The sequence below is a fragment of the Magnolia sinica genome, chromosome 17, assembly GCF_029962835.1.
Source record: "Magnolia sinica isolate HGM2019 chromosome 17, MsV1, whole genome shotgun sequence".
Classification (NCBI taxonomy): Eukaryota; Viridiplantae; Streptophyta; class Magnoliopsida; order Magnoliales; family Magnoliaceae; genus Magnolia; species Magnolia sinica.
Window position 1 is genome coordinate 4836616 of NC_080589.1, and position 8903 is coordinate 4845518.

Consider the following 8903-nt stretch of genomic DNA (forward strand, 5'->3'; position numbering starts at 1 on the left):
ACACCCTTGAAGGAGTTAACTAAATAGGAAAATGGTACTACAAGGTGACCTCGTGGAACTTCCAGTGAGGTCGAGCTGTGTGGGCCCCATTATGATGTGTGTAGAACATTAACATCGTGCATATGATGTGTCCCATTTAGGTCATACGATATCCCAAAAATCAGTCCTATACGAAACTCGGGTGGGCCATAGCATCTAAAACTATGTGAAGGCAACCTAAAATATATAAAAGTATTTGGTGGGGCCCACATGAGTTTTGGATGCGGCTGAAACTTGGTCTGACCCCTCATCTAAGTGGGAAACACATAAATAATGGGTTGGATATGTGAATTACATCTAGGTGGGCCCAATATATGATTATGAATGTTTTATTGGGAGTGTAACCTCTCTCGGCTATAGTATATGGTGTGGCCCACCTAATTATTAGATTGACTTTATTTTTAAGCCCATTGCCCACCATGGAATGGTACATCTGACTGATGGGGCAGATACAAATTTCAAGTGGACCCGACTATAGAAAAGAGTGGGATGGTGATCGAAAACTGCTATGGCCCAAAGAAGTTTTTAATGGATGGGGTCCACTTGAACATTGGATCTGCCTCATATTTTGACTCATGCTCTAAAATTTTGTGGTATAATGGATGGATGGAGTGGATAAACCCAAAGCATTCATGGTGTGCCTCACATAGTCTACTTGGTATGCTATGTGTACTAAGAGGCTTGGTTGGCAAGCCTTACTCATTATGCAAATGGTACTGAGCAAAACTCCATGAGGTACACCATTTATTTATTTATTTATTATGTATTCTATCCGCTTCATCCATTCATTTTATCAGACAATTTTAGTACTTGAGCCCAAAAATGAAGCATTTACAATGTTCAAATGGACCACAACACGGGTAACAGATGAATTGAACATTTATTGTTGAAAATTTCTTTGGGGCCAAATGAGATTTTGGTTCGTCAATCTTATTTTGTGTTTTCCCTTCATCCATTTTTGTAGGATCTTATGAACAGGTTGGATGACAAATAAACATCACAGTTGGGCCTAGCAAGGTTTCAATGGTGGAAATCATTACCCCCACTATTTTATGATCCACTTGATCATTGTATATGCTTCAATTTTGGGCTCAACCCCTTAAATTAGATGGAAAAATAGATGGACAGCATGGATAGATGACATACATTCAAGGTGGGCCTAAATGAGTTTGCTCGGCACGATAAGAGCATACCGAGTGACTCAATATGCATGGATTAGCCACTGACAGGTTGAGTACCGATACTCGTCACCCGTGGGACTCACCACACTGTACATCATTTGTAGATATCAATTCAGGGTATGAGCCAAAGAATGAGTCCAATCCATAGCTCGAGTGGACCTCACCATGAAAAACAGTAGAGACAGTGAGGCCCACCGTTAAAATTTTCCAAGGGCCACAAAAGTTTCGATTAAGCTGAAATTGTGTTTTCCCTTCTTTCATGTCTGTATTAACTTAGGAATGCGTTGGATCTGAGATAAACATCATAGTGGATCGTAGGAAGGTTTTGACGGTGGATGTCACTCTTCCCGCTGTTTTTGTGGTGGGTCCACCCCAGATTTGGATCTGACTTATTCTGTCTTATGCCTTAAAATAATCTCTCCAAATGGATAGGTGCGGATAAAAAATGTACATCACGCAGAACTCGGTGACGTCACTTCAGTACCGATTCTCGCTAATAACCGGTCAGTATCTAATCCGCGTCCCAACTCTCTCTCTCTCTCTCTCCCTCTTATGAGCTAGGGCGTGCGCCGGCCCTAACTCTCATCTCTCTCTCTCTCTCTCTCTCTCTCTCTCATACCGTCCTACCTCCTCCCCTTCTTCCATTCTCCTTCCATTCTCCTTCCAGTCTCATACAGATAGAGGGAGAGACGTGGAGAGGAGCTCGGCTAGAAGAGTCCAGCCCATCCGTCCATCCAACCTTCCACCGGCCGAAGTGAGTCCGCGCCCCTTGTTCCCTTCTTCCTTCTCCCCCATTCTTTTTTTTTTAAAATTTTTTATTTTTTATTTTTATTTGATTTGATGTGAGTGAGGCCTGATGTGTGGGGCCCCTGTTTATGTGCATTGCTGGCCAACCGGACCAATCTGGCTGATGTGTGGGCCCCCTGTTTATGTGCATTGGGGCCCCAGATATTGATGATTTGGGGCTGAGAAGGGCAGAAAAAGGCATCCCACAATGCAGCTCCATTTTCCACACCACCCCAAAGGCATCCTGATCTTTGATCTAATGGGCCTCAACGTGGATTGTGATGCTCCAAAAGTCACCAGATTGGAAGATTTTAGTACTTGAATTGCTGGCCTATTTCCATTGAATGTAGACTACGTTGTAGCTTAAACGTCTATTTGCTAGGCCAATATTCAAAGAGTTAGGATTTTACGATCTGGGAAATTTTGGTCTTTAAACGTCTATTTGTAGCTCTTTATGTAGGTTTCACTGGTACCTGGTTGTTTCAGATGACATAATTGTTACAGGGGTTTTCTCAGCAAAATGGTCCCCAGATTTAAAGGATGTCCGCTGTGACCTTGATCCTGTTTTAATGGCTAACCATGTGAGGTATGAATTTTTTTTTTCCAGCGATCATTTAGTATTCTAGTATTGAAAAATGCATTCCATGTTTGTCGACCTTCTGATGGTCTCATGATTCTGGAAGTATATTTCTATTTTACTGCAAGAAAATAGATCTGCTTGCATTTCTATATTCTACTTATCGCTTTTACTTGCATATCTTATGTTTTCCAGGAGAACCAATGAACTAAAATCAGATACCCAAAGAGTGAATACTGGTAAAAAATTAAAAAGAAACAGCAAAACGAACAGAAAGTTAGAAGAACGACGTCTGTTGGTTGTATCGGCTGATATATCGGCCTATACAGCCTTCCAGCTGTATCGGTCATGTTGGCTCCATCAGCATGTCTGTTTGGGGTGGCTTTCACAGAGTGACAGACTGCATCTATTTTTAATAATTCCATTATGTCTTGGCCAATATTTTGATCCTTTAACGCCTTGTTGCATCTGTCTTTAGTTTTGTCAAGCGTTGTTAACCTCTCTAATACTTTCTATCTCTGACCTATGGGATTGACCATTTGCAGAAAATGTTAAGTTCTGTAATGCTATGCACAATTTGGTGAGTCAGTGGTGTGTGTTACACCAGCCAATCCGCTTCCTTGAAGATGGAGCAAAATAACTGCTAGAATAGCAAAGAAAACTCAACTCAAACCATGTCATCCATGGTTGGATTCTTCTGCTTCATCATCTTCTTGCCATTGACCCATCTCTCATCCACTAATGCAAGAGCCATCAACTCCTCATCAATCGCCGGCTGCCCCAAGAAATGTGGCGACGTTGATATCAGCTACCCATTCGGAATTGGAAACTCCCACTGTTTTTAAAAGGCTTCGAAGTAAATTGCAGCCAAAACATTCCTTATCAGATTTGATTGTTTACTTACCAGATTTGAACCTTCAACTCCTCAAGATCTTGCAGGGGGAAGTGCGCATCAATTTGACAGATTTCATTGCCAAGTCTCGCCCATTGTCATCCCAAGAGAAATTTCCGCTGATTTAGTTGTCCGAAGCAAGTCCTTACACCATACCGGCCTCGTCAAACAAATTCATAGCTATAGGTTGTAGCACAATAGGAATGGCATTGGGCATAGATAACATCACGTCATCTAACGGGTGCATCTCCGAATGTCTTACCAAGGAGAGTATTGTTAATGGTTCTTGCAAGGGTCATGGCTGTTGTGAAGCATAGCTTCCGCTGGTGAGAAAGATACTAATGTTTACTGTCAGTCATGTTAACTCAAGTTTCAACCCGTGCAGCTACGGGTTCTTTGTTGAAGATGGGAGCTACATTTTCAAAGAGTTGGATCTTCTTGATTTTGATAAAACAGCAAGGATTAGTATGAGGCTTGAATGGTCACTAGAAGGGAGCTGTGAAAAACCGGCCCACGCATGTGGCAGTAATGCCTCATGCTCTAACCCAAATTATGGGTCTCGGTGCAATTGCTCGGATGGGTACAGAGGGAACCCTTATCTCAATGGTTCTCAAGGATGCCAAGGTGAGTTATGCAATCCTTGTTTTATGACAGCATTTTTCTTTCTTCCTTGCTTTCAAACAGCATGAAAAGAAAAGAAATCAACACGACAATTACCCAGTGGCTTTCTCCCAGATTTCTTAGGACATGAATTCTCACAAATTTTATTTTGGGAGCCTTGTTTGGATAGGAAGTGAAAATCTGATAAAATTCTCATATTGGTTATTTATCTATAATGTTTGGTAATGATTGTTTTCTGAAATATAATATTCTCTGTTATACAAACATTGTGAAATATCCCATCATGGAAAAAGTCATCTACTTTTATTTCTTTTTATTTCTTCTCCCACAATCCAAACAGGTCCTGAAAGTCTATAAGGTGGGTTTGTGTCCTGCACTGGGGAACCAATGTGAGGCTGTCCACCCAAATTTGTGACGGTTAGCTTCTTGCTCAACTGGTGGTATGTAGCAGCCATCAGGTTCAGAGGCTTGAACCAGCTCCTAAAGCAGATATATGCTTACGGATTTTCTTGTATTACTTGGGGCTTGTTTGAATGCTTGTAATTGGTAGACATTAGAATCCAAAATCGCAAGCTAAATAGAATCAATGTGAATTGGAATCCTAATTGTGTTTGGATGCCTTTAATTATAATACACTAGAATCGAAAATTTGTGTTTAGATGCATATAGTTTGAATACATTGGAGTCCAAAAATTGTCTTTGGATGCTTGTAAATGGAATGCATTAAGTAAATCAATTTTAATACCCGAAATTAGTATATATGACATTTGGCATAATAAGTATAATAAGCTCATTGAAATATATACTTTGGCAAAAAATAAGAAAATTCCGAACCTCGGGTGAGCCATAAAAGTGAGCCCACTTTAAAATAATCATACCATTTCGGGCATTTGCGTCTAATTCTCAACCCTTTGAATGGATTCCATTTCACATGATTTTACTGCATTCTATTCCACATTGACTCTAATTATCACTATTTACCATCAACCAAACAGCCTTTTGTCCCATATGCATCCATTTACCACGTATTAGAACCATTTATCATCAACTAAATGACCCCTTATTATCAGTAACACAATCTATTGGTTTTATGGTGTTTGGGTTAGTTTAAAAAACAGATATTGATGAATGTGATGAGTCTCTCAGTAGTAGTCCTTGTGTGGAAGCAGCAACATGCAGGAACACTGCCTGGGTTTGTATGTGAATGTCCAACTGGGACCATAGGAGATGGAAGAACAGGTGGAATCGGCTGCAGCAGGGGACGTGAAATCATCTGAATGCCAAATCCAATCTCTACAGTTCTCTTAGGTTAGACTATCATCATCACTCGTTATGCTTTTTCTTGACATTATACATGTGTCGTGACTTTTTGCCTTTTCATAATTGTTGAACTCACTATGTTTTGGGCAATGTAATAGCGGGTAGGACTCGTAACAAAAGTTTTCTGCTGACGGCCATCAGACAATGATAAGATTCACTTGTAATAAAATTCTACTATAGGTGTTGCATGATGGATCGTTTTCCTTCTTTGTTTCAAAATGTCACCTAAAAACTAATAAAAGGGAAAGCTTTTCCCCCTCTGGAAGAAGGAATTATACTTAAGATGAAATAAATTCAATAAACTGCCTGGCAACTGTCCTCCACTACCCTACATTCCTTGTTCTCAGTTTACATTGTGCATGCAATAGTTGGGCTGGGATCAATATTCAGTGGGACCGTGCTAGAATGCAAGTGGTTCCAATGTGAGCCTCTACCATGCTTCCAATGTAAAAGAGGAGGTTTTCTGGGAGAAAAGCTGATCATAGATCTTTTGCCAATTTAAATGTCAACCAAAATTGCTGGGGAGGCTATGATGATGATGATGATGTAAGGTGCATATTTGTGGGGATTATTTTAGAACAAAGGACACTTTTTAATAGACATACAGACTGATGCAGGACAATTAACCACTTGCTCTAAAAGCTCGAACTATTAGAGTATGACGAATGAATCCTTTTATCTCATAGCCCAGGTCCCACATCTCATGGGTTAGGACCTCGGCCGAACCCTCTTCGTGGGCCTCAAATCACATGGGCCACCCACCCCGAGCATGTCCCCACATCCCACGGGCTATCTCACTCGAGCCCGGTGTGAAATGCGCATTATTCACCCTTGGTGAGGAGTCTCAAACACGGGATTTTCCCTGTGAGCCCCAAATCACATGGGTCACCCACCCTGAGTGTGCCCCTGCATCCCATAGGCGACCCCACTCGAGCCTTGTGTGAAAATGCCTCTGCATTAATAACTCCCGGTGAGGAGTCTCAAACACGAGACCTCCCGCTCTGATACCAATTTGATGTAAGATAATTAACCACTTGCTTTAAAAGCTCGAACTGTTAGAGTATGGCGAATTAATCCCTTTATCTCATAGCCCAGGCCCCACATCTCATGGGGTTAGGACCTCGGCCGAACCCCTTTCATGGGCCCCAAATCACATGGGCCGCCCACCCCCGAGCGTGTCCCCACATCCCACGGGCTATCTCACTCGAGTCCGGTGTGAAATGCGCATTAATCACCCCCGGTGAGGAGTCTCGAACACGAGATCTCCCCCGTGAGCCCCGAATCACGAGTCACCCACCCCGAGTGTGCCCCTGCATCCCACAAGCGACCCCACTCGAGCCCGGTGTGAAAATGCCCCAACATTATATATTGAGGTTTGATTCTCTTCAATTGCCCCATATGCTATGAACATATTCTTGAAAAAGTAGAAGTAACAGATTGCTCAATGATGATGGTGGCGGCGGCCGCGATGTTGATTGATGATGAAGTAGAACTAACAGATCTGATTGTAGAAGTGGCAGATACGATTCTAGAAGGGATTCTTGTAAAAGCCCCACATGCTATAAACATTTTCTCATAAAGTAGAAGTAACAGATTGCCCTTAAAATAATTGTATAGGTATCTGAACAGATGATTAGGACAGAGTTCCTTAACCTACAATACCATGGACATATATGATTGTTTGAAAAGGCATGGATTCCCATGTAAGGGATTAGCTAAAAGATCAAGAATTTTTGGATTTGTTCCAGAAAGGAAAAACAGGCTCTTTCCTACATTTAGATACTGAAAAATGTATTGCATCTACGAGTTCTTTTCATCTATCATGTCTTGTGATGATTCTTGGTATTTTGATTATGTAGTTCATATTTCTGCATTTGGAAGTGGGCACACCTGATTCAACAACTATTCTTTTATGCACATTGTGCACCCTGGTACTCTGAATAGTGTCTTAAAGCCTTAAATAATGTGTAGCTACTGCCTAGCATGCTACTACTAGAATATACAAAATTTATAACTAGAGATTTAACATTATTGGGTATTCCTTTAGGCTTAAAGAGTCGAAGCACTTCCCTGTGCTGTTTGAATGGGAGCAACTTGCACTTTCAAATAGGCTCATTTTGAAAGCCTCATTTAGAAGCCCATGGAGAAAGTCCATTAAAGAAAGTAAGCAGAAAGCAGCCAGCAAAAAAATGTCATGCGGTGGCCATTTCAGTCATTGGTTGTTCCACTCAATATGAATATAATGACTTCCAGTGCAGCCTTAGGCATTGGTGTGTGTTTGTTTTTACCGGTTATGGTTTTACTATCGAGGACATGCAAAATTTATAATCTATACCATGAACAGATTAGAGAAAAATAAACATGAGGAACATGATTCCATGCTTTTTTTTGTTGCCTTATAAGAGCAAGGTGTCCCGTATCCGTTATGACATGGCCCTAAAAGCCGATACGTACAGGTAACGACTGTGACAGTTACGCGATGTGGGGGTGAAATGGGGCAGTTGGTTTTTAGGACCATATTGGCCATTACGGGACAACGATTGTTACCCCCATAACAATTGAAAACTGTAATATTTTTTTTTTTCTATTTAAATATATTTTCTCCTCTTTTTTTATTTTTCCCATTCCAAAAAGCTTCCCATATTAGTTACTTATTTCTTTTATTATCTTTTATTGTTTTGAAGATTGGAATCTCATTGGTTTGTTTGCTATGCCAAAGTTAAAAAGAAAGTATTGAGTGCTTTGGGCAAGAAGACTCCGTGATGCATGAATTGGAATGCACATTTCTCCTTCAAATCCACGCCATCAACTCATCATTTATGTTTATGCTAACATTTACTATTTTAACTACTAAAACCTTTCAGTGGCATTAACATTGATTGGAGGTGTGCAATACATTGACACTTCTGGGACAAGTCCGTGGAGTCTCATCTTCCTCTAGTTGGTGACCTAGGTGTGTTTTTATTTTTAATCCCTTGTTATTTGAAGCTGAAGCCTTACCATGGAATTGGGTTGCCAAAATACCATGGAATTTCCATACATGCAACATCAATGGAAGCAACTTGTAGGTTCTATATATCATCTTTACCATTTCTCTTTTGTTCGATTGTGTTATGTTTTATTTGGATGCTTGTACAAATATTGAGAATAAAAGTATCTCTTGCATTTGTATTTTAATTGATGGGACATAATTATGATGATCATTTGTTTAGTTTTCAGGCAAATGATATTCTTTACATTACCTTATTTCATTAATAGCTGATTGAAATTTTGGCTATTACTATATATTTAGTTTAGTTTCTTATTAAGGCTGACTGAGCATCAAAAAACACAAATCGATATTTAGTCCAGTTTCATATCCAGCCAAATTTTTTCAATGGGATTTTTTATTAAACAATCGTGTGAATTATTTTTTAAATGACAATCAGGTGTAAGATTCAAAAAAATAAAAAATAAAATCTGGCGATATATTTTTTTTTTTATTTGC

At 40.1% G+C, this 8903-nt stretch overlaps 1 long non-coding RNA gene across 2 annotated transcripts; it reads left to right on the top strand.

Moving 5' to 3' along the window:
* The first annotated feature begins 1768 nt into the window (after positions 1 to 1768).
* On the top strand, positions 1769 to 8616 carry LOC131231613 (uncharacterized). 2 transcript variants are annotated; one of them, XR_009164465.1, is made up of 5 exons: positions 1769 to 1974; positions 2493 to 2592; positions 3129 to 4099; positions 5215 to 5404; positions 8281 to 8616. It is a non-coding gene; the product is annotated as an uncharacterized LOC131231613 (long non-coding RNA). The 2 variants fall into 2 exon arrangements; XR_009164466.1 differs by having other exon boundaries at positions 1878 to 1935; positions 2072 to 2592.
* Positions 8617 to 8903: the final 287 nt, after the last annotated feature.